We start from the raw sequence: 26,835 nt of genomic DNA, 5'->3' as shown, positions 1-26,835 counted from the left end.
TCTACCTGAGCATAATAATCAGAAAAACAAAGTGTATGCTTCAGGTTGTTCCTGTAATTAGTCATTATAAAATACAATAAAATCAGCTATTGCAAAATATAATAAAAACAAACACAGTGCACATTAATAGGGGAAGGTTTAGATAAATTTCGTAATGAATACAGTGGCACATTGTGTAGTTTCTCAGAAAAATGTTCATGGCCAATGAGACATGCATACAAAGTAAAGTAAAGTTAAAAAAGGAGCAGAATCTGAAGTTTTACATTCAATGTTACCCCAGCGCTGAGCCATATGGGCGTGCATGTAAGTGTGTTTGTGTTTCTGTGCCCGTGCATCTGTGTTTCTCACACTCGCAGTTTAGGGCAGCAGGGAAACACTGGAGAAGACGATACTGAGTCGGAACAATGCTGTCTGGTCTGGGCGCAGTGTGTGTGTTTAACAACACTTTGTTTTCCAGAATTTTCTGTAGTGAGTAGGTAGCAATTCATGAGGAAATATATTTAAATGGGTTTAAGAGATTGATGTTATAATGTTATGTAAAAAAAGAAAATCTATGAGCCAAACTAAGAGAAAGTCTTAATGTATGTAAATGATACATCAGCTGGGATATGGAAAATTTCTAATTAAATAACGAAATGACATTGCTTTTTTTCCTTCACTCTGTCTTCTACTACAAAAAAGAATATTGAATTAGCAAATGTTTTCTCATAATTTTATAAAGATTTGAGTTTAGTATTAGTTTCTTTAACTTAAAAAATGTTAATATAATGGCATCAATGTATACAACTGAGTTTTAAAACAGTTTCATTAAATGAGAGCATCACCCTTTGCAGTGTAGGCTCAAAATATGCATCTTGTAGGGTTTAGAAGTCATAACTTATAAAGCGACACTTAATCATTGGGAACATAAAAATTATAAGTTTTTTTAGAACTTAGAATGTAAATCACACAAATTGTATTTATATTTTTAAAGATAAATGATTTCTTTTTTCATCTTATCACTTTTTGACTTTAAGAATAATGAATAATATTTGTTTCCTCTATAGTATGTTAGTTTCATGTACACACATACTCATTGAATCAATCAAAAACACTAATTAAGAGAACTTACCTGGCTGGTGTAGCTCAGTGGATTGAGCGAGGGCTGGGAACCAAAGTGTCGCAGGTTCGATTCCCAGCCAGGGTACATTCCTGGGTTGCAGGCCATAACCCCCAGCAACCGCACATTGATCTTTCTCTCTCTCTCTCTCTCTATCTCCCTCCCTTCCCTCTCTAAAAATAAATAAATAAAATCTTAAAAAAAAGGAAATTAAAAAAAAGAGAACTTAAAAAATAAAAGGAGTTATACTCGAGCCTCCTCATCAAACAAATGAAAACAGTCAAATATTTTCTCTGGACATTAAGAACAAAACATGTTTCATTTTCTTATTCATAATTTGGTTCCAATCTATAGGGCAAACAACTTCCAAGTCACATTCAATCTCGATGCTGTCACTACGTCTCAACATTGTATATTGTACGGGACTCAAGTGGGTCGAATCTGCAGTTTAAATCTGTACAACAAAATGGCTACAGTCTCAGCTGAGACGCAGAATGATGCCCATTTGAAAGTGAATGTCAACTCCTCCATTTATAATTGTTACTTTTCAGAAGTTCTTGAGCCTTCTGAAACTCTGTTTCTCCATCTACAGCACTGGACCAAAAATATACCTACCGCATTATGTTGTAGAAAGATATAACGAGGTGATACCTGCAAACTTCTAATCCTGTACTTGACACTTTTCCAAACACTCAATTAATTATGTCCATTACGGTATATTAATAAAAAATAGTATAATGTTTCTGGAAACAGTAGAATCTAAATGCCAGACATGGCATTTAAGATGAGGGTTTTTTTTTTTTCAAAAATCCTTCCTCTCAGTAAGTGCAAACCTGCACATTTGTCCCTTTGTACTAATATGTCAACTTTTAATCACTCTCCTAGGAATAGTTCTAACAACTCACATCTGAGCATTCAGAAATAACGTGTTCAAAGAACCCTATCTGGAGAACAAGAGAAATACATTTAAGTGGCTTCCTGCTTATCCCTTATCTCTTTGTCCTGGGACTTTTTAAACTTTATCTTTGCCATAGTAAAAGCAAGCAAACAACCAAATGGAAAAAACTAGTCATTGTTGTAGAAAAGAGGTCAGTGATTTTTAATGTAGCCAAGGAGCTTATTCCAATTTAATTTTTCATAAATGCCGCCATCTAGTGTTCACTAACCCAACTTTTATTAGCGACCTTAAAAATACATTGTTAATGTTCCCCAGTTTCACAGACTCAAAGAGCACCAAGTCAATGCACTTCATGTTTTCAAGTATTTTAAAAAGACTTCTGATACCTGAAAGTAACGTTGAGGTGAGAACAACCATGGTAGCTAAACCCCAACATTCTATGTTACTTTTGTATATTACGTTGTATATGTAACATGGTATACCAGGTCTGTCCAGAGGATATCCAGTCATGTGATATGAAATATAGAGGCATTTATTGAAGAAGATACAAGATACAAGAAACACTGTGCACAGGACAATGACAGTTCAGTCCCTTTCAAGGTAGGCACCTTGGGACCTCACGCAGTTCTCCCAGCATCTCTTCCACTGTTCAAAACATTCTTCCAAATCCCTTTGTTGGAATTGCCATCAGCTGCCCCATTATATTTTCTTGAATCTCATTGACAGTGTGAAATCTCTTCCCTTTCAAACGTGATTTTAGTTTTGAGAATAGCCAGAAGATGCAGGGTGCCAGATCTGGGCCATAAGGAGGGTCACTGGTGGTAGTTCAAATCAAGCCATTTGCAACTGCAGCACCATGTTCCTTCTGCCTGGCAGCAGGAGCTGCAGAATGAATTTTGCCACGGCATGTTTCATCAAAATCTCAGACAGGGTAGTTGTTGGAATCCCCGCATCAGCTTCTAGTTCTCGCACTGTCAGTCGCCGATCTTTGTTGATTGCAGCCTGTACACGTTCAACATTCTCAGGTGTTCTGCTTGCTGCAGGCCTTCCAGAATGTGGATCACTGTTAACAGATTCTTGGCCATCTTTGAAGTGTTTTTGCCACACTTCTATTTGAGCTGCACTCATTGCATTGTCCCCGAAAGCCTTCTGAATCACCCAAATAATTTCCGTGCAGAACTGTTCAAGCTTAACACAAAATTTGATGCAGATTCATTATTATACTCAGTCATTTTGAATGCGTTGGCCAACAGTACACACACTCACTCAATGGTGTCTACCACCCCCACTGACTAGCACAGTGAAGTCGTCATTGTTCACGCATGCACATTCCAGTCCACTCTCCTTGGCTGCCAGGTTAGAAGTTGGGCAAACTGTCTCCTTATAATAACAATGACTGGACTTTTTCTGGACAAACTTCATATGATTCTGCTAAATATAAATGCACTATAATTCTCCTCCTGTCCCTCCCTTTTTCTCTCTCTCCCTCCCGAAGCATTTTTTAGAAATGCTTTTCTCTTCATTGTATCCCTGGCTCTTAGCATACTTGTTACCACAGTTAGTGCTCAGTGAAATGCATCCTGCATATGACACCATGCCTAATGTTTATATGCCAGGGACTGTTTGAAGCAGTTCTTATGTATCATCTCATTTAATTCCTACAACCTTTGAGGAAGGTTCTGTTAGCGTTTTCTTTTACACTGAGGAAACTGAAACCTGGGGGGGCTGAGTAAACTTTTTATGGACACATAGCTGGGAAGTAGCCAAGCCAGGATCTGATGTCAGTAGAGACTGATTCAAGAGTTCTCACATTCGACCATTCATGGCCAATTATCAAGCTTGCAAAAATGGCTTATCTCTCAGAATACCTACCGCTCTGCACATACAGGGGTGGCCAAGAATAGATTTACAGTTGTTCTTATGGTAAAAGACATACAGATTGTGCTTATTACAATAGCTTTATTAATTCAAAAGAATGTCACAACGCAACCACAAAGGTACCCAGTCTTGACTGATAAATGAGAATTGAGAGATAAACATGTTTGAAATTGTTTATCATCTTTGGAAGATATTATCACTTCTAAGAATTTAAAACATGCTGCGAAACAGAACCACAACGATTGAGGGCAATTGAAACATGTTGTCACCGATTCACAAAGTGGAAACATATATCGTGTTCAATCCCCAAAGTGAACAAACGCTATTGGGTTAGATATTTGATTTCAAGCTTTTCTAAGTAAATTGTTGCCTCTGGAACAAAAATTGCATGCAGAAACATGGCAACTTAAACAGGTGCTTTGCTTATTTAAATTAGTGATTTATAAGTGTGATTTTAATTGCATCATATAGTTTGTTTTATTATATTAGGATGTTATGTGGAAAATATTTATTTTATTTTGTTTTGATGTCAGTATTTTTCCTCGTCTACACAGACAGACTTCTAAGCTTAGGTAACTGAGGTAAAACTTAACATGAGATTATTAATGTTCAGTGATAGGTCACCTAATCATCAGTTTCATTCATATCATAAACATCTGTATTAATGACAAAGGGAAAATTGTGTGTATTTTGTCCTTTTGAACAAATATACATTGTTAGGTTACTGAGCTAATTTCCAAAATAAGAGAAGATCCAAGGAAAGGTACTAAGATACCAATGTTTTCGTATCCAGACATTGTAAATAGCTGACTCAATTCCCTGTGAAAACATCAGTAGCCACAATTCCATGTCTAATGTGACTTTAAGTGATTGGCATGATTAAGGATAGGTCACTCTCAAGTCTATTTTTCTCCCAAAGGAAAGCATTTCCTCTTAAAATGGCTTAATGCAAATTTTTATTAAAGTCATAATAAAAACTGATATAAGTACCAGGACTGAAAATTACATTAATAGTTAAGAATATTCAAAAGTGCCCTGGCTGGCGTAGCTCAGTGGATTGAGCGTGGGCTGCGAACCAAAGCATCACAGGTTTGATTCCCAGTCAGGGCACATGCCTGGGTTGCAGGCCACGGCCCCCAGCAACCGCAAATTGATGTCTCTCTCTCTCTCTCTCTTTCTCCCTCTCTTCCCTCTCTAAAAATAAATAAATAAAATCTTTATAAAAAAAGAATATTCAAAAGCATTTTAAGGTAATATTGGGTAACTTCTGTTGACTTCCAGAAGTGCTGAGTGCTTGTCTCCTACAGGATGTCCATACAAACCTTTATTTGTCAAATAAGAAAGTGGGAGACATGAAATCATGAGCCTTGTCTACATGCAAGTGTGATATGTAAATCCAAGACTAGAACCAAGAGATCCATTTCTCAATACACTTTTCACTACATAAAGAAGGAGCAATTGTTAAGTTCCTCAAAACTAAATCTTGCTAAAAGCAAACATTAAAGGGACAGTTGTGATGGAGTTAAATAGACCCAACAAGCATAAGACAACAGTAGGTAAGCAGTCAGAACACAACCATCCATTCCTTCATGAAATTAATTATTCATTCAACACACACTGGATACGACCCGACATTCTTACAAAAATAGACTAAAACCCTTTTTTAAAATACCTTTTCAAACATGATTAGTGACTATCTGTAGCCGAATATACCAGATATTAAAGTATTATCTGTGTAGCAAGGCTTTGAGATGGCAGGGCTCTTTAAAAACAAAAACAAAAAACAAACAAACAAAAACACAACTTTTTCTTGCATTTATTTCTAGATCCTTTAAAGCAATTTATTTCTTTACAATGTATTCTATGTATATTTGCCTCACTTAATTGTAGCACAGTTCAGCCCGAGTAGGTCTTTGATAAATATTTATTAAAAAATAAGAACCTACTTTTCTGGGGAAAAGTCTCTTTTCCTAATTCGTTTCTCCCTCCTCCTTCCATTCCCGTAGGAAGACTTCTATTGTCTCTGAATATTCTTTACAAAGCAGGAAATGCATGTGAGTAAAATTGCATGAAAAACAAGTCAACGTGACTCTTTTCTCTCTTTAAAAAAAGAGACAGAACACACTTTTCAGCTTGAACACAGCCATGGCTTAAGCCAAGTCTGCATGATAATGTGCTTCCGAAGAGCCTATTTTTATTTCATTTTTAGAAGCTTTAGAACTGAACCACCCGAATCAATCATCTATATCCTATCAATTGTCCATATAATAGACATGTTGCATTATGTAGATCAGGTCTAAAGAAATAAAATCAGAAACTGCCATTCTCTATGCTGTGTATAATTTGTAGTTGAATGGATTGGGAAACCTTATTTTATAGTGCTGAGGAACCAGTATTAAGACTATAAATGCAAATCCACAGTTAAACATTTTCTCCAAGCCAAATCCAAAAGCAAAGATTATGTAGAGTGGTATTCACAGGCAATTTACCAATTAAAACCTGCTATGAAAACCAACATTTTCCCCCTATGTCTATGGTTATGATTTTTCATTTTATAACCTGAAGCGAACCATACTAATGAGAGTTGCTTGAGTAGATTTTAACATTCTCTTCTGATGTAAAGAGATAAAAAGATACCTGAAATTGTACTTGCATCTCATGTTGTTGCTTCATACACATTCATAAAGCAAGATATTTTCATTGTCTAAGTTGGATTTAATGTGGATGTGATTTACAGTCATATGAAACAAATTAATTCCGGAGGCATAATGGAACCAAAATAACGTGCCTGGGGAGAGAACCAAAGACAATGAAGGCAGAACATTCTATGGAATTTTACTTATGGCATTGTTTGGGTTAGATTTTTTAAAATCTTCACCTAAGGACATTTTTTCATTGCTTTTAGAAAGAGAGGATGCCTGGTTCGATTCCCAGTTGGGCACATGCCTGGGCTGCGGGCCAGGTCCCCACTAAGGGGCTCGCAAGAGGCAACCACACATTGATGTTGCTGTCCCTCTCTTTCTCCCTCCCTTCCTCTCTCTAAAAATAAAATAAATAAAATATTTTTTAAAAAAAGAAAAGAAAGAGAGGATGGGAGAGAGAAAAACATCAATGTGAGACAGAAAGATTGATTTGGTTGCTTCCCATATGTGCCTGGACCAGGGATCAAACTCACAGCCTTGATGTGTGTCTTAACTGGGAATCGAACCCTCAGCATTTCAGTTATGACATGATGCCCCAACCAACAGAGCCACACTGGCCAGGGCATGGGGTAGATTTTTATCAGCCAAAAGATTTTCAAATGTATATTCCTGCGGAACAAATATTTCCTTAGTTAATATTTATAGTTCATGTGTTTTAATAAAAGTCATATGCATGCATTGCTTTTGAAAAATTACATATACACACACATATATATTTAAATGCATACATGTCTCTGTATACTTATATTAGTTTAAAATTCTATTTTATCATACACCATAGCCTATTACATCTCCTAAAATTATACCCCACCACCGTCCCTGTAACATTTAGAAAATACTGAATAGATACACTGGGACTCTAAAGGGAGCAGGTGCCATGCAGCTCTATCTGGGGTTGATGAATAAAGGGGAAGGCTGCAGACGGTTGGTTATACCCCTCCTAACCGTGCCGCATTCAAGCTTTATTTGGGCATTCAGTAAATTGATTAGTGACTACTGCTATTTTCCATATTACAAGTTGTGCATTAGGAATTCACGGTAAAAATGCTTCGGCTGTTACTCTGAGTGACATGAGATGCCTTTGGAGGATTTTAAACAGAAGATTGATATGAATTGATTTGTATTTTGAAAGGATCGCTGGCTGTTATGTGGAAAACAGAATGTAGGCTCACAGGGTCAGGAGGCTCTGAAAATAGTAGTAGCACATGTGATAGTGGCTTGAATTCATAGCAATAACCACAGCTGACCATTCTCTTTCTAAAAAGGAATGACATTAGCCCACAGATTATTAACTTAATTCAAAAGGAAGAGAGTCTGCAAGTTTCCAAATCATAAGGCTGATGTAACCAATCAACCCTGAAGTCACAACATTACAGAAAATCTCAACAAAAGAAATTGAGTGAGCGAATGCATTTATGATTACAGAGGCCAATGTGTGTCCTTTAGGTCCTTCAAAGAGTAAGAAAATCACAAAATGATAGGAAATCATTCAGATATGTAACTTATTTCAATATTGGAAAATTGATTCATGTCATTAATTTCTTGATTATAAAAAATTAGCCCTGGCTGGCATAGCTCAGTGGATTGAGCTTGGGCTGCGAACCAAAGCGTTGCAGGTTCGATTCCCAGTCAGGGTACATGCTTGGGTTGCAGGCCATGACCCCCCAGCAACCGCACATTGACATTTTTCTCTCTCTCTCTCTCTACCTCCCTCCCTTCCCTCTCTAAAAATAAATAAATAAAATCTTAAAAAAGTTACATCGAATTGAATGTATAAAACATTTAATGAAATACATCCTCCATGCCTGAATAAAAATAAAGTTAGTGAAATAAGAATAAAGTAATATTTCTTTATAAGAAAGAAGATAATCAACCTCAGATTTTGAAAGCTAATACAAATTATGAATAATGCTATGTAGACAATCGCATAAGAGTCAGACTCAAGGACAAATTCAAGGGCGCCCAGTGCCATTACTGGTATTTAGTAGTGTTTTGTGACTTGTGGCTAACCCATCAGCATTAGAATGCACATCGGGAAAAGTTTATGCAATATTTTACAAAGTTATTCTTAAAATATTAACATCACAACAAATAGGCCGTGGCCAGGTAGCACAGTTGGTTCAAGTGTCTTCCTGACACGCCGAGGGTACAGGTGTAGTCCCTGGGGAGGGCTCATGTGCAAGTCAACCAGGGAGAGCATGACGAGGTGGAAGAACAAAGCAATGTTTCTCTCTCTTGCTCCATCTCCCTTCTTCCCTATGAAATTAATCAATAAAAACAGTTTTCAAATTGTAACAAACAAACAACTGACAGCAATTTCGTAGGACTGTAATTTTGAAAATTAATAATTATAGAATTATAACACATAATTGTACAACGAATAATTACTATCTAATAATATGAATGTATCCAAATATTCAAACTTCTCCATCATTAGAAAAATGCAAATTTAAACATGATATGCCTGTTTCACTGAGTTGACAGGCTTTGTCTTAATGAAAATAATAAAATCCTGTTTAAGGAAATTCATGCTTCTAGTCATTGCTGATGGCAGTATAAATTATTTAACAATTCCTGCGGCAATTTAACAATATAAATGAAAGACTTCAACCCTGACACTTTCTTTATCTATCAATGTCACTTCTACATAAACCTCATAAAAAATCAGTCACAGGTGCCATCAAACATATAGGCAAAAAAATCTTCACATCATTAATTAGGACAATGTGCAGTTGTTTCAAAATGAAACAAAACATCAATGCTCTACAAAGGAAAATGGCTAATAAATTATAACAAACCCATATGATGGAATATCATGCAGCCATTAAAAACTAAATGAGGAAGAAATTTCAATAAATTGGACATTTTCATGACATATTAAGTTTGTATAAACTGGCTGCCATGTAGTAACATCTAGACTACAAACCAAATCCACTGTTTTCTAATCAAATTTAAAAAGTCATCAACACATATTCTAAAATGTTATCATTAATTCTCTCTAGGCAGGACAGTTCTGGTATGTTTTTTTTTTTTTTTTGCTCTTTAGAATTTTTAAAAAATCTTTGACAAAATGTATACATTATTTATTAACCATATGAAAATAGAGCATTTAATTTCTTTTAAAATAATCCAGTTGAAGCTGATTTTGATGCCAAAAGAGAAAGGAGGTAACAGAGTCTTAATTACTGAGCCAATCTTTCTTTAGAAAGGCTTATGGTGAGCCCTGGCTGACATAGCTCAGTGAATTGAGCGTGGGCTGCGAACCAAAGTATCGCAGGTTCGATTCCCAGTCAGGGCACATGCCTGGGTTGCAGGCCATGGCCCCCAGCAGCCGCACATTGATGTTTCTCTCTCTCTCTCTCTCTCTCCCTCCCTTCCCTCTCTAAAAACAAATAAATAAATCTTAAAAAATAAATAAACAACAGACATTTAAATAAGAAAGGCTTATGGCTCGTTCAGTCTTAGCACAAGTATTGATCGACTCTATCCCATCTAATTCACAAGCTAGACCCAAGGCCTTCAAAGATGAGTTGGTCTCAGTCACTTTCTCCTAAATCTCATAGATGAGTGAAGGAACCTGACAGGGGCAATGTCAGTGTGATGGCAATGAATCGGGTATGAGTGGGGCATTAAAGGGCACGAAGGGGTATATGACGCTGCCTGGGGAAGCAGGAGGTAAGAAAGGGCTTTCTAAAACAATGAGTGACCTCGAAATCGGTTTTAGAAGATACGCAGGAATGTTCCACATAGAAATATTGGACAACGTCATTCTGGGAAAAGGGCACAGCATGAGAAAAATGTAGAGAAGTGTGATTTGAATCGTATGGTTGTTCATTATCACCACCTTGTTATATTTGTTTGTATAAAATCTGATGAGGACCAAAGTCCTATATACACAGCTAATTAAAGTAGCACCTCCATAGTTTCTATAGCTCCTTTATGGCATGGCTTGCAAAGAAGACCCTTTATAATTGTGTCCCTTTGTAACACAGTCTCCTCTTGCAGGACTTCCATATGCCCAGGGGTGACAACCGCCACACAGTACTACTCTGTACTTCCCAAACGTGTCATGGTAGTTAATTCCCATTACCTCCTGCATCCTACTCTTTTCACGAAACAGTTCCAGAATGCCACAGTTTTCATGAGATAACCTTGTTTTATGCTTTCTTGGCATGCGTTGTCTTTATGTTAATTATCTAATGTCATCTTGAGTGATCATGTCTTATTCAACTAATCTAGCATTCAGCATTTAACCCAGAATCCAATGCATTGTAGACATACAGTAAGCATTTACTGAATGAATAAATGAATGAAGGGTGAATTTTATCCAGCAAGCTTACAACACAATCAAATAGAAAATTCCTCAGATTTTAGCAAGGCATTACCTTTGAAGAAAAATCAGGATAAAGTGACTGTCAGGTTTTATCTATCTAAAAAGCCAAGCACCAGAAATAAGATTGAAACAAAATATTTTGTCAAATCTTTAAATAATGTCAATTACAAAAATTAGATGGAGCTTCTAAAATAAAACAAACAAAAAAGTTAAAAACCAGTTCAAACTGAAACTGGATATAGTCATTTAAAAAATGATTTTACTGAACTGATACAATAAAAACTAATATCCTAAAAAATAGTTTGTTTCAACCAGAATAAGTGGTAAATAAATCATGGCTGCACTATTTTGTAAGCACAAAAATCAGGGCTTTGTTTGATGCTCTCTCTGGCCATACACATAAAAATGGAATGACTATTTTATCAAACCCCATCTTCCACAGTTCCGGTAAGTAATGACCAGAGAATGAGGGTCTGTCTCTTCTCCCAAAGGGAAGGGATTTCTGTTGAGCAGCCCAAAAATTTCTCCATGTCCTGAATTTTATCTCTTATGTATCCAGCTATCTTATAACCCAAGTCATCAAATAAAGGCACGCTAAAAGAGGACCCACTCTTGAGACATTCCTATTTGCAAAATATTCTTAAAAGAACGCAAGAAGCAGAGCACCACACAGCAGAAATTGAAGATACAGGGTCATCTGTCCTTGTTACGTGAGGATTTCTAGCCTACCCCGAAGGATCCCAGCCTTTGTAAACCAACGAGTTATGCAGGCTGCACAGGCATTACAAGAGGCTTTGACTAAAAGATAGAACTGTCCTTTTCCCAAGCTTAGCAACAGTTTTGGGGGTTAACTGTTTTGAGGCGCAGAGTATGCACTTTGCATATGTATATTTCTAATGATGCTGACCACCGAGTTTTAGACAGAGCAGTGAGTCAATAAACGTTGAATGAATAAGTAAATGAATTAATGGGTCCATTATCTTTAATGAAGCACAATTTGATATCAGTCTGGGAAGTGAGCTATTACGTCTAATCAATAATACCATGTAAAACCCCTGTGGCTAAAACTTGCTATACCAAGCAAAGGTTATATATGGACATAAGCTTTGTATCATAAACTATATCTGTATGGATTTGTGTGTCAAAATGTGTGACCAGAGACCTTAACCGAGACAGGAATCAGGAGAGACTGTAGGAGGAGCTCTCACTCCCTACGTCAGACCCCCGCAAAGTCCTACAGGAAGAACTCTATGGTTGGAGCTCTTTGTGAAACGGAGTGGACCACCTCATTTTCTTTCAGAGCTGCTCTTGGGAACAGGGCGGAGAACTAGGAAAAGAGGCCCCACAGCTTCTAGAAGAGAAAGGATTTGTGATGAACTCAATGGAACCTTTGGCAGGAACTTTAAGAGAGACCTTGGTCTTTCTGACTGCCAGATTAAACAAAGTAAAGGATGTCGTTTATTTTACTTAAGTCAGCTCAGTTGATTCATAATACTAGTGGTAAAAGCATCTAAGAGGAATGGGTCAGGGATCACTAATCCTTCCTTAGTGGCTTTATTATCTTATTAGATTTAAGCTAAAGGAAAAACAATCCGATAAGCAGCCAAGATACTTACAGAGAATTAAAATGCTTTCTGAGATTATTTGAGACTGAACATAGTTTCAATCTTAGCTTAAAACAACAAACCACTTTTCTTCCATTAAGTTGAGTAAAAGAACTGGGTAATGTGTATGAAAACATGAAATATTTGGAATTTGTAATCACCTTCACAACCATTGAAATAATCTCCTAATTGCTCTCCCAGTTTCCCAATCCTCCTTGGCCAGTATTGGTCACACGTCCGCTCACCATCCTCTCCCGGCTGCAAACTGCTTACAGACAGAGTTCTCAAAGTGTGGCATCTGGAAGCCTAGCCTCAGAAATTTCTAGGGTTCAAGAAAAATAATGTTGGGGGTGCGGTTCAAGCCCTCCAGGCGTTTCCTTTACAAAATAAATATTGAGAACCACTGGCCTAGAATCTACTGTATGAGGAGGGGGGACGCCCAAAACAGAATTATCTGTTGGAGTATGGGCCCTTGTAGTACAGGCTTTCCATGCTCAGTGAGATTTCTAGGAACCCATCTGTAGCAGTGTGCCAGCTGGCACTGTTGTGAGAGGTTGCGTTCAGCTTACACGAATTTTCTTTAAAGAGTGTTTCAATGCATTTGCCTATTTCATGATGAGTGGTTAGGAGTGCACCTGCCCACAATGTACTGAGTGTTCAGCAGTTTTTGACCCCAAACTGCATGACCTCTATGCTGCATGCATCCTTCTAATTCACCAGATCTCACTCAGAGCAACTATTTTTTGGTTTGTTTTCCTGGATGAAAAAAAGTCCTCAAAGGGAAACATTTTGTCAATGCCGAAGAGGTGAAACAAAAAGCAGCAAAAGCACTAAAAGGCATCAACATCAACGAGTTCAAAAACTGTCTTTTGAGCAGTGGGGAAAACGTCTCGATTGGTGTAGTGCATCACATGGAGAGTCCTTTGAAGGTGACTGAAGTTTAAACATGTAAGAGTAAATACACAAGTGTTTATAAATAAATGCTGGGTTTTTGGGTGGTCGCCCCTCATATAAAAGCCAGTACTGTGGCCGTTGATGTTCTCCAAAATCTGTCCCGTAGCTGGTTTTCCGAGGTCATTTCACACCAGCCCGCTCCCTGTGCTGACAGGCCAGCATCTCCTTGGCTCTGTGATCCCCCCGGGCTCTCCCAGGCCTGTGTTTTCTTCATCCTGCCTTCTCGCTTGTTCTGTTGAGTTCCGGGTGATCCTGTGCAGTTGTTGGAGTCACCTTCTAATGCTCAGGCTGTGAAACCACACCAGAGGTTTAGACTGCCCAATATGCAGCCTTCTGGGGCCAAGAGAAAAGACTTTGAACCCTAGGGCTGCACAGTTTAGGATTGTTTGGGAGTTCAGGCGATCTTGGGTGTGAGTGTTAACGTTACTCTAAAGCTTATCCTTCAAACAAATCCCTTTGTAAACGTTACATTTTTGAATTTATTTTACTTTTGATTTTAGAGAGAGGGAAAGGGTGGGAGAAAGAGAGGGTGAGATACATCAGTGTGAGAGAAACATTGATAGGTTTGCCTTCCATACGTGCTCCAGGGGAACAAACCTGCAGTCTAGGCACGTGCCCTCACTGGGACTTGAACCAGTCACCTTTCAGTTTGCGGGACGACAATGCTCAACCAACTGAGCCACACTGGCTGGAGCTACATATTTTATTTTTGAGGTCTCTAATAATAGTTGTTACTGCATCCTCTTTATAAATTCCTAAGGAGTCAGTATAGTAGAGCAAATATTAAAAATTAAATTAAAAAGTAGGGGCTTTGGAGTTCAATAGTTCTATAATTGGTCAATAGGACAGCCACCTACCACCTGTATACTTTTGTACATGTATCAATAACTTAACCTCATTTACCTCAGTTTACTCTTCTCTGAAATGGACATAATATCTCCATGTTGTTATGAAGATAGATGATAGAATTCTGACTTTTATTTTGTATGTGTCTCCACATTATTAATGTATAATAGGTTCCTGCTCCATGTCGATAATTAGAAAATGCTAGCTAAACTATTGTTAATTAAATAAGTGGATAAGATGTTTTAAATACTTCATCAAATTCCCTTAGAAGTATTTCCTTTGCAGTTACATTGCCACCTGTTTTGGGCTAAGTTATGGCCTCCAAAAATTAACCAGCCTTACCTCAGCAAGCAATTGTATTTGGGTATTTAAAGAGATAATTAAGTTAAAATCAGGTCATTAGGGTGGGTCTTAACTCAACTGATATCCTTATAAGACTAGGGGATTGGCCCTGGCTGGCATAGCTCAGTGGATTGAGCTCAGGCTGCCAACCAAAGCATCGCAGGTTCGATTCCCAGTCAGCGCACATGCCTGGGTTGCAGGCCACGACCCCCAGCAAACGCACATTGATGTTTCTCTCTCTCTCTCTCTTTCTCCCTCCCTTCCCTCTTTAAAAATAAATAAAATCTAAAAAAAAAGAATAGGAGATTAGTTTTCATCTCACATGATATTTTACATTGGTCACCATCTATTAGACGTATGTGAATAAGGCTATTGAAATATCCACTGATTTATGCAAAAACATATGTACTGGGTATCTACCATGTGCTTGGGACTGGGATACATGATAAACTTAGATCTTGCCCTGGAAGAATGTTTTATTAATAAAAACAAGCATTAATCCAAACAATGCATACTTATTTAACTTATAAATATAACGAATGCTATATTGGAAATGTACAGGAGATTATAAAAGTAAAAAAAACCTAAAAGTTTATTTTAATGACAAACTTTACTTTCTTAGCCCGTTAATGTACTTAATCTGATAAAAAGTTAATATTCTGCCTAACATATATGCAATTTAACATTTTTGTTTTCCTATTTTACACTCATCATGTACCTAAGTTACATCATGAGCTCTATTTAAATTGCTGTATCAAGGGCCTATGTTTTTGTTAACTTGGTAATGCCTTTATTCATCTTTATAATACTGCTTTGGGCAGAACTCTACTAAGATCCATAAATTACACTGAAGGCTGTTTCAAGCAGGTCATTCAGATGTTCATTTGGTTAATAAGAGGCAGACCGGAATATTTTTGCCTTTCCTGCTCATTTATATCAAAAGAACATCAGGAGAAAATTACCCCCTGGCCTTGTAGGGTATGCCTGGCATATTAAAATTGCATATCAAGACTTTGCCAGGTTTGGGGAATGGGGACCAAAGTTAGTTCATGGGTATGTTTGTGTGTGAGTATGTGTGTGTTTAGAATTGTTTCAGTTATGAAATACTTTATTACATTTTCTAAATGAACAACTAAGTTCCTCTTTTAAGTGCAAAATAGCAGAGAAGGCCATGTGGTACAGTGAGAAGATTAAGGAGATTGAAATATTTCAGAATGGAATTCAAAACTAGGTTCAGGCAGTTATTAAACATAGGTTTATAGGTAAATTACTCTATCTGAGATTCTATATTAATCTACCTACCTGACTATACCTTTGTCTATATATGATAAAGAAAATGATAGCTACTTCTTAGTGTCCACATAGAATTCAATGAGTAAATAATCTGAAGTCTACACAATGCCTGGAACATAATGAGTGCACAGTCTGACAGGACTATTGTTATAACTAACCTCTCCATACATATTTAAATTGAAGACAACAGTGAAATCAAAGACAATATGAAGAGGTACCTAAGGCTGGAGGGTATTCTGATTTTCTTTTCAAGTTGAATTTCTTATGCAGCAAAGATGAAAAGAATAGCAGATGCTCATTTCTGAATTTTGTAATCTTTAAACCATTGACAAAAATGTCTCATTGAGGACTAAAAATATTGAAGCGAATCAAGATGCTGGGTCTAGTCTATCACAGTTAAATTAGTAGCACAATTATTCAAGGCTCTTTGAAGACATCCAACTGTGTTCTTCAAATGTGGACAGAATATTCAAGTTACAGAGCATAGCAAGAACACTGCAATGGACAGAAACTCTAAAAAATGCTTAATATTTATCTGAGATGTCAAATATGACAGATTGAGAGTCATTTTCTATAAAATGATAAGATCCAATGTGTCAAAATTATATAACTAAGCATAACAGATGAACTCACTTAAAATTACATAAAGGAATATTTGCAATGGTTTCTGCAGTATTCCCAGATCTCTGGACATGTGGACACATGAAAAGTTAAATTCACAAAAGTTTCTGTATTTATTCATTTTGGCAAGAAATAAAAATGTCTAGGGAGTCTTCTTTACATCTTAACATTTGTTCATGAAAAGTGAAAAGGTATTCTCATTTATTTTTTCATACATATGTTTATTCATTAACTTATTTTATAAACACATAATGAGCATGGTCAGAGCCATTAGCGTTATGGGGATGAGTAAAAGTGACCCATTCTTGCTGCTGACCATTTGATGGGCATTGCACATAAAGACTCAGAATTACAGTAAAAACAAATCTTCCAGGACGAATAAAGATGAAACGATCAATGCATCACAGATGAATCACAGGAGATTTTTTGGATGAGCCAACATAGACACTGAATCTTTTATAAAGAGAAGTATGGCTGCAGGAGAAAGAGGAGAAGGAGAAAGATATTATAGTCAGAAGAAAAATCATACTCGTATACCAAGGCAAGGAGGAATCGCACGCCTGGCATTTAGTGTGCAGGGATGGTACGTGGTAGAGTAGATTGATCAAGGCAAATTTGGGTGATATTGTGATGATGGCCTCTGTATGCCAATCCAAAGAGGCAGTCCCTTGCCCTATAGTCTCCCTTTCCCATGGCCTCCCACACTATCCGTTGAACACTGACTATGTGCCAACCACTGTGCTAAAAGATACATTGACTTATGTAACGCTGGCAACAACTGTACGGCAAGCACTAACATTAACCCATGCAAACACGGACGTTTGAAGCTTAAGAAGATTAAGAATTTGTGGTTGCATCCAAGCAGTCTAATTACAGGTCTTATGCTGAGGTGTGTGTACTACCTGCTGCTGCGTCAACTGTCACTCCTGGTGGCCTATGAATGAGTGATGTCGGCAATGTCCTGTGCTCAACGCCGCTGTGCAGCTCCTGCACGCTCATGCTTATGGCTTCTTCTGTGGAGTCCGTCTACCCCATATTTAATCTTCTTTTCCTGCTGCCTTCCCTTTTCCCAGCATTATCGCTTTTTCCAAAGAACCCTGCCTTCCTACGATGTGCCTGGCAGTAGGACAGCTTCCGTTTCGCCATTTTTGCTTCCAGTGGTGGTTCAGGCTTCATTTGTTCTAGAACCCATATTCATAGCCTACATGCTATATATATTTCCAGTATAATTGTTGGTATAAAAGAAGAAAGTTAATATAAACAGAGGAAAAGACAAGTACAATGACATCAGTGACATTTTATCTGACTGAACACTTAACAATTAACTTAGGGACATGAATTATTTATGTTGTAAAGGCGTTATAGATTAGCAGGGGAAGGGATTGGAAGCCTACCATGTGGGAGCTGAGTAAAAGTCACAGGAGTAAAATGAAGAGTTTCACGAAGGACTAATATGCTAAATTAGTTCCAAAAACACTGTCAAGTTCTGAATCAGTGTTTATGAGAGAGGTGATATCAGTATGAGCAAGAAATCCCTGGTCTAACGTGGCAGGCTGTGACAGCAAACTCTCAAAGTTCTTTAAAAAAAGTATTTTATGCCCTGGCTGGCATAGCTCAGTGGATTGAGCACGGGCTGTGAACCGAAGTGTCACAGGTTCGATTCCCAGCCAGGATACAAGCCAGGATACATGCAGGCCATAACCCCCAGCAACCACACATTGATGTTTCTCTCTCTCTCTCTATCTCCCTCCCTTCCCTTTCTAAAAATAAATAAATAAAATCTTTAAAAAATAGTATTTTAATATCTGGCTACTCATTTTTCATGAAGGAAATTATTTTGTGTGTTTCTATTTTCAAATACTTGCTATCAACATATCTTTGAATACCATTTGATATCTGCAGTATTGAATAGTTTTTATTTTTCTATCCAACTAGATCAAATACATAGAGGGTCTGGGTCCTCTGTAGCTCTGATTCAGGATCAACTAGGCTTGGTTCTCTGAGTTGTGAGTGAAGTTCAACTTTGTTACATGTGTTTTTTAAATATCATTTTTAAATCAGAAGTTGCCCGTGTCGTGTTCTTACAGCAGACTGTACTCACATGTTTAAGTCCATATCATGTTAACTAAAATTACTTGAAGCAAAGAAAGTCATTCCAAGTTCAACATCAAAATATCCTCTACCCATCATTGAAGTCATCCAGAGTTCCATGAGAAGGGGTATGGATTTGATTAAGAGTGGAGCCTTCATGAATGGACTAAGTGCTCTTCTCAAACAGGCTTTGGAGGTATCTCGAGCCCCTTTCACTGGGTGAAGACAGAGAGAGAAGGTACCAATGAGGAAGCAGGAAGAAGGCCTTCATCACAACACAATGAGCTCATGCCTTGGTCTTGGTCTTCCAACCCCCAGCCTCCGGAATTGTGAGGAATACGTTTCTGTATTTCCTAACCACCCAGTCTGTGGTATTTTGTTACAGTAGTGTGAAAAGACCAAGATGCCATCTTTACCTCAGGCCTCAACAACGTTCATGTGCAACATTTTGGTTTCTGACATAGGAATCAGATACGAGAACTGGGGTGAATTCATAAATAAATACTCATAAAAACCATAGATACTATTTTCCTATGAATTATTCTGTAAATGCAAAAACATCTCTTTAGAGAGTAATGCTAAAAGTCTAAACTCTTTGGACTAATTATTTAATATTTTTCAGTTTAATTTTCTTCTGTAATATGGAGTTAATAATACCTACCTGCTAGGATTCTTGTATGGATTAAATGATATAACTTCTTTAACAGACAAAACACAGTGCCTAGAAGAAACACACTAACTATTATAACTATCTTTATTACAATAGTTATATCTCTGAACCTCAGTCTGCTCATTGGTGTAAAACACACGGTGATACATATCTGTGAGCATTCCAGGAACTGTGCACGCATATTCTGAGTGCATCCAGGGCCCAGTGCCTTGGGATTTCTGATTTCTTTTAACCAAGTACTTTGAAAAAGAAACCAGTAGCATTCCATTCAAACACAACAGAAAAAACCTATTGTATAGCCAAGAGACAGGATTGAAAATAAAATAAAAACTAGGACATTCAGGCAGGAAATTGTAGTCTGAGTAGAGAGAAGAGAAGCAGGTAGTTGGAGGAAATGACAAGTTTTGGACTGGGGAAGGCAGTGAGAGGAGGGAATTTCATAAAAAAAGGGTGGGGGGGACCTGCATGTGTAGTTAAAGATGGAAATCAACCTAATTTCTTGGGAAATTCTGGTAAAATTTTGGCAGCATTTATTTTGAATAGTTGGGGAAAATATAAGGAGTGTGGCTTAAAAAAAAACCCCGTGAATGTATTTCTGAAAGCCTAACCATCCTACATTGTCATCCAAAAGAAAATAACAAGCCCTGGCTGGCGTAGCTCAGTGGATTGAGCCCGGGCTGGGAACTAAAGTGTCCCAGGTTCGATTCCCAGCCAGGGTACATTCCTGGGTTGTAGGCCAGAACCCCCAGAAACCACACATTGATATTTCTCTCTCTCTCTATCTCCCTCCCTTCCCTCTCTAAAAATAAATAAATAAAATCTTAAAAAAAAAGAAAATGACTATAAGACTACCTCCTTTAAAAACCTTTTTAATGTTATATTGGGAATTTATTTTTTAGACCTATTTTAGAAATACATGAAATCTGCTATAGTTTCTTCCATAGATGAACTTTTTCAAACATTTAGCTTCAAATGATTTCTAAAATTTACTGGTAAATGGAATTTCCCAAGTACGGAGTATCCTTTAGCACACTCACTTTTGAAGTTTGAAGAAGACACCAGCTGAGCAAGTTCAAATTCTGTTCAATAATAACAAACCATGGTTGTCTGCTATCTAAAAACTACTTTGTATGTTTATTTTTATCTTTTTTTATAAAAGGGTATCTAGTATATTGGGACATCAAAAACCTCATAAAGGTCATTCAATAAATTAATAAAAATTCTAGCATCTAGTTTTCTTTTGAAAATGACATAGAACACACAACTAGGGGGAAATATTTAGCATGAGAGAAAACCCAAACCTCTCAAAAATAATTTACGATACACTTGGAAACTTAGAAAAACATTGGTATTAGTCTGTATATGTGCCAAAGGACACAGAAGAAAAACAATTTCAAAATACTATTTAAGTATTTCAAGCTTTTAATGAATATCAAATCATTATGTATCTGTAATGTGTGTGTGGAAAGATGTTACAAAGATATTTGCTAATAATTATAAAGACAAATCCTTGTTTATAATCACAAGTTATTAAATCAAATAAATTAAGTTAAAGCAATATAGAACAGATCAGGATGCAAAATTGAAATAACTGATCTGCCTGGAAAAATGCTTTCTTCTGTTGTAAGAGTTATTTCAAATATTTCTTTCTTGGTGGAATGTTCTCTGAGTTATACATTCAGTCTTAACACTGTGTTGATCATTGGGCTATTAAAGAGTCCAGTTTTCCAAGCACGTTGTGTTCCCCACTCCCTCTGAAGGTAAGTGTGCTCATATGTCCTGTGGGGACCAGTGAAACATAAGAGGAAGTGAAATGTGTCAGTTCTAGGTAGAAGCTTTAGGGCACGGTGTGTGCTTTGGCCTGTATGCCCTGTCATGGTGATTATTAGAGCATGTGGCAAGATTGAACTTTGTTAGCGCCTTCCCCGAGTGCCTCTAATAACTAGAACAACTTGCCTTCATGCATTTAGCATACAGAATGAATGGGAAGTAAAATGATGTGATTATGTTATGTCACATAGATTGTGGAATTGTTTGTTATCTCAACATAACTTGTCTTGACCCATATAAATGTTTTTACCTTTGTGATTTAACTTCTCTTTTTATGTACATTTTGTACATTTAGCTGGAATCTCCTCATACTATCATTTTCATTAGATTGCAAGTATTTTTAGGATCTGGTTTTTGTGTCTTTTTAGGCATTACTTGGCATATATTAGGAGCGAAAATGCATTTCTTGAGTAAATACTAATAAAAAGCACCTACTCAATAAATATTACTTTATTGATTTTTACTATGTGGAAAATTATGGAATTTTCATATTTTATGAGCATTTAATGGCAATCGAACAAATATATCATTTATACCTGAAATAATAAGTAACTGGGGAATAAAATAATATAAATTATTACTTAACTTTGATATTTATAGCCTGAAAACTAAATCCTTCTCAAGCCTGTGTCTATATTCAAGAGAATACAATTTTAAATTTCATATTGTCAAAATAGAGGCAAATGAAACATGTGAAGCTAGAAATAAGAGCAATGGAATCAATTACAATAAATTTAGCTCAGTTAACTCAATAAAGGTCAAGTTCCTGTGACATAAAAGTGAACTATAGTTGATTTCACTATCGGTAAAATGTTTTCTCCACATGTTTTCAAAAGAACAATTTAATAAGTCTTAAAGGCATTTAATATGCATTTCCATGTAATGCATACCTTCCTTTGATATTAGTCAAGGTTTACTCTCACACTTATAAAAAAAATTTCCACCCATTTTAAAGCGAAACACCCCAAGTTGCTTTTCTAATGAAAAATTCTGCAAATTGATAAGGCCCTTCTCAATGGGATTCTTCAATCTGCACTCATAACATACTAGAGAATTTTCAGGAAGACATCTGAGAAAAGAAAACTGAAATTTGTGTTGTGTAATTTCATAATGCTTAATTGACATTTGAGAGCACAATCATCTGTGCCTTGATCTTTTCTTATACTGAGTCCACTGTGGAACTTGATGCCTAGAAGGAAGTGTACATGTAAAAATGTAAAGCTGATGTTATAATGTATGGTGGTGCGGTGGTGGGAGTAGTGTGTTAATTCCAGCTACCCACTACTTTTTCCATTTCCTGTTGCTGAGAATTGTGGGTACATTCATACATCTACCCCTAGTTCTTTGCCCAGCACAGTGAAAATTCAAATCATTTTTGGTGCAGTGCAGTGGCAGAAAATAGATGGTATTATTTGGAGTCATGTAGAAAAAGCCATGAGGTAAAGACCTGAATGTTTCAAGTTTCTGCTTTAATTTATGAAGATACGGCTTGTGATTTTTCCAGTTTCGTGTTACTCAAGACGCCTGCCACATAGGGACACTCCATCAACAATTTTCAGTGTTGCATGTGGTACTTTCAGTACCTTCTTTGTCAGCAGGAAACAGCATTCCTGGCCCATAAAACAGAGGAGAGTGTAATAGGAGGACTGTATTCCAGGGTGTGGAGCTGATCACAGCAGGGCATTTTCCCACCTTTGGATCTGGAGAAACAAGCAGAGGGCTGGCTGTAGAGCCCAGAAAGAGAAAGATGTGGAGAGGGCTGAGCAGAACCATTTGCTGTAGTACACTGAAGGGGCGGGCACATCCAGCTGAAGTGAACCAGGGCAAGGGAGGAGATTCTCTGATCTGCTTCCGTTCCCTCCTTATGATGCCGGCCTGGCCTTCACCCTGACCTCCACCCAAACAAAACCAGACAGCAAAAAGGGAACACTTCAATGCCGCCCATAAGTGGCCAATCACCTGGAGCACAGAGTGGATACCACAGGTGAACAGAATACATCAAACACCTTCCCTTCTGCAAATGTTTCACTTTAAACAATGTAGCCAGGAACTTCTGGTCAACATGGAGGCATAGATAAATGTGGTACTTGTCTCCTCATGCAACCACATCAAAATTACAACTAAACAACAGGACAACCATCATTCGAGGCCACCTGAAATTTGGTTGAATAGAAGTCCTACAACTAGGGAGTTAACAAAGAAGCCACAGCAAGTCTTGTACGTACAGTAGGGAGGCAGAACAGGCTGGTCCCATACCCACTTGTTGTGGATAAAAATCAGGAGTGTTAACTCAGCTGCAGAGGTTTCCCCTGAGGAGTGAGGTGACTCAGTTCCATAGTAGGCTCCCCAGCTCAGGGTTTCAGTGCCAGGAAGAAAAGTTCCAATAACTTTTTGTTTGTAAAACCTAGCAGGGATTGAGGCTGAGGGAGATGGAGAGTTTTGGAGTCCCAGGCACTTCCTCTTAAAGGGCTCACACACGACTTAGTGGGACTCACACCCTATTAGCTCCCACACTGGGGCAGCAGCTTTAAAGGCACCAGAGGGTTATGGGAAAGGACTGAGTTGTTCAGCATCAGGGTGAGAGCTGGATGGATAGCTTTCTCCCAGACAGAAGTGCTGGCAGAGACCATTGTTCCTTTGAGGAGCCCTCTCTACACAGAACCAGCAGGCGGGTGCCATATATGAGACTAAATCAACCTGGCTCACACTCTTTGTTCCTCCCTCAGGACCCACGCCACCCAATTTTCAAGTCCACTGAAGCCACTCCCAGTGGCTTTTCTGTATGAATGGCCTCTCTTGGCTCAGTCCTCAAATTTTCTTAAAATCTCTCAAACGAGTAGTATGTGGACTCAATGAGCTCCATACTTCTCACTAAGCAACCCCAGGACCAACACTAGCAGCCATCAGCCTTGGTTTGCAGCTTGGCCCCACCTGGCCACTTCCAAGCCCAGCACAAGTAGCAGCCAGATCTTTGTAGCTCATGCCAGGTGGCCCCTGGAAAAACTCAGGCAGCAGCTGATCTTGATCTCTATCTCCTGGGAGGCCCCAGAACCAGAGCACCCAGCTTCAGACCATAGTGAAGCATCACCACTCAACCACCTCTACAAGCAACACACTCAAGGGGCAGACTCAGCAGGTACCAGAATCCCACTGAAGTAAGTCCTGCTCTGTTGTGTGGACCCCTGCACAGCTGGCACTCCACAGTGGTTGGAGGTCAGTAGTTAGTGGATGCAGCTAATATTTGCAACTGATCGGCCTGGGGGTAAATCTCTCCCACTGATGGGCCAACAGCAATCAAGGCTCAACTATAAAAGGAGGCTCACACAGCCCACACAGGGGCACACTTTGAGTGTCCAACTTGGGTGATATCGGGGGTGGGGGGTTGTGCCACTGGACCCCATATAACATCTACTACATTAGGCAACTCTACTAAGCCTGGGAGATACAGCAGTTCTACCTAATATATAGAAACAAACACAGGGAGATAAACAAAATGAGGAGACAAATAAACACATACCAAATGAAAGAACAGAACAAAACTCCAGAAAAAAAAATGCAGACAAGCAATCTACTAGATATAGAGTTCAAATTGAGCTCAACAAACTTAAGGAGATTAATGAACTTAATGAACAAGTGATGCTCAATGAACTTAAAGAGAACCTCAACAGCAAAAAAATGACCAGCCAAAAATGAAGAATGCATTAACTGAAATGAAGAATAATTTACAGGGAATCAATAGTTGAGTAGATGGAGCTGTGAATCAGATTAATGATTTGGAATATAAGGGAGCAAAAACACTCAATCAGAAGAGTAAGAAGGGGAAAAAAAGAATCCAAGGAGCCTCTGGGACAGCTTCAAGCATGCCAACATTTGCATCACACAGGTGCCAGGAAGAGAATATAGAAAGCAACAAATTGAAAACCTATTTGAAAAAATAATGACAGAAAAATTTCCTAACTTGGTGAAGGAAATATATGAACAGGTCCAGAAAGAATGGAGTCCCAAAAAAGATGAACCCAAAGAGGACCACACCAAGACACATCATAATTAAAATGCAAAAGTTTAAGGACAAAAAGAGAATCTTAAAAGCAGCAAGAGAAAAGCAGTTAGTTCATTACAAAGGGAGTTCCTATTAACCTGTCAGGTGATTTCTCAACAGAATCTTTGCAGGCCAGGAGGGACCCACAAGAAATATTGAAAGTGATAAAAAGCAAGGACCTATAATCAAGATCACTCAACCCAGCAAAGATATCACTGAGAATTAAAGGAGAGATAAAGAACTTCCTAGATAAGAAAAACATAATGAGTTTGTCACTACCAAACTGGTATTACATGAAATGTTAAAGGGTCTTATTTAAGAAAAAGAAGAAGAAAAAATATGAACAGTAAAATGGCAAAAAAATACATATCTATCAACAATTGACTCAAAACAAAACAAACAAAAAAAAAGCAGAACAGAAACAGATTCACAAACACGGAGAACATTTTGATGGTTGCCACATGGGAAGCGGTTGCGGAATGGGTGAAAAAGGTGAAGGAAGTAAGAAGTACAAATTGGTTGTTACAGAATAGTAAAAATGGCAAAGGGAATACAGTCAATAATATTCTAGTGACTATGTATGGTGTTAGATGGGTGTGAGATTTATTGAGATGGTCACTTAGTAAGTTATATGATATCCAATCACTGGGGTGTACCCCTGAAACTAATGTGATAATGCATGTCGCCTGTATGAAAAATAAAACAATTAAAAATAAACAAACAAATAAATAAATAAACAAACAAAATAGTCAGTAAACCACTCAGTACATTCCCAATATAAAATGTGCCTTGCCTATTAAATTAGCTATCAATTGTTTATCTACAACTCGCTATTTGAAGAAAGCTACAAACTTAAAAAAAGATTATAATGTTAATTCTTTAAGAATTGTATCATTTAGTAGGAAATGACAATAAGTTAAAATTCCAAGAACATACCTACTGGTATTTGCTATGATACTGATGTGAATATGGTGAACAGAGGACAGGTAAACGAATCTTCCTAAGGAAGTCTAAATAACTGCTTTAAAATAATGAATTATTTTAAAGAATTTATAATGAATTAAATGTGCCCATTAAAAATAAAACAAGAGCCTGGCTCAATGGATTGAGCGCTGGCCTGTGAATCAAAGGGTAGCCAGTTCGATTCCCAGTCAGGGCGTGTGCCTAGGTTGTGTGCCAGGTCCCCAGCAGGGGGCGTGTGAGTGCAACCAGACATCAATGTTTCCCTCTCTTTCCCCTCTGCTTCACCTCCATCTAAAAACAAATAAATAAAATCTTTAAAAAAAAAAAACAAGAAACACTCCTACCACAATAGTGAAGGTGGTGTCAAATTTCAGGCATATACAAGTCAACTATATGATTGGAAATTGAAGTTTAAAAAAGGTGACAGTAAAGAAAAACAGGCCTTCTAAGCTGTATACCAAATGTTGCAATAACACGACTGTATGTTAACCCGAGAATCTGGCTTTGAGTAGATTTTCCTGCTTACTCAGTAAGTGCCCTCATTCGTCCCCTTCACCCTCACACTAGCACTGCACCAAGCAGTTCTATTTCCTTCCTGCAGTTACTTGGTGAGGGTTCTCGTATTGGTGATCAGGAAGCCAATACCCAAAGTAACAATTTAAAATTCAAGTG

This window comes from Phyllostomus discolor, chromosome 1 (assembly GCF_004126475.2).
Source record: "Phyllostomus discolor isolate MPI-MPIP mPhyDis1 chromosome 1, mPhyDis1.pri.v3, whole genome shotgun sequence".
NCBI lineage: Eukaryota > Metazoa > Chordata > Mammalia > Chiroptera > Phyllostomidae > Phyllostomus > Phyllostomus discolor.
Note: the sequence above shows the minus strand (reverse complement) of the source record.